The following is a 323-nucleotide window of genomic DNA, read 5'->3' on the forward strand; positions in this document are numbered from 1 at the left end:
GGAATTCTCTAAACTTTCCAAAAGTTTCAGATTTTCGTTGCATCAGGTAAACATAACCATATCTCGAATAGTCGTCAATGAAGGTGACGTAATATTCGTAACCTCCTCTAGCTTGGACGTTTAACGGTCCACATACATCTGAATGTATCAACTGAAGGGGTTCTGTAGCTCTTTCTCCTTTCGTCGTGAAATGCCTCTTGGTCATTTTACCTTCCAAACAAGATTCACAGACCAGAAGCTCGCCAACTGTTAGCTCGCATAAAGGACCATCCTTTACCAGTCTTTCAATCCTATTTAGGTTAATATGACCAAGTCTAAGATGC

This window comes from Morus notabilis, unplaced genomic scaffold (genome assembly GCF_000414095.1).
Source record: "Morus notabilis unplaced genomic scaffold, ASM41409v2 Scaffold748, whole genome shotgun sequence".
NCBI classification, from domain to species: domain Eukaryota; kingdom Viridiplantae; phylum Streptophyta; class Magnoliopsida; order Rosales; family Moraceae; genus Morus; species Morus notabilis.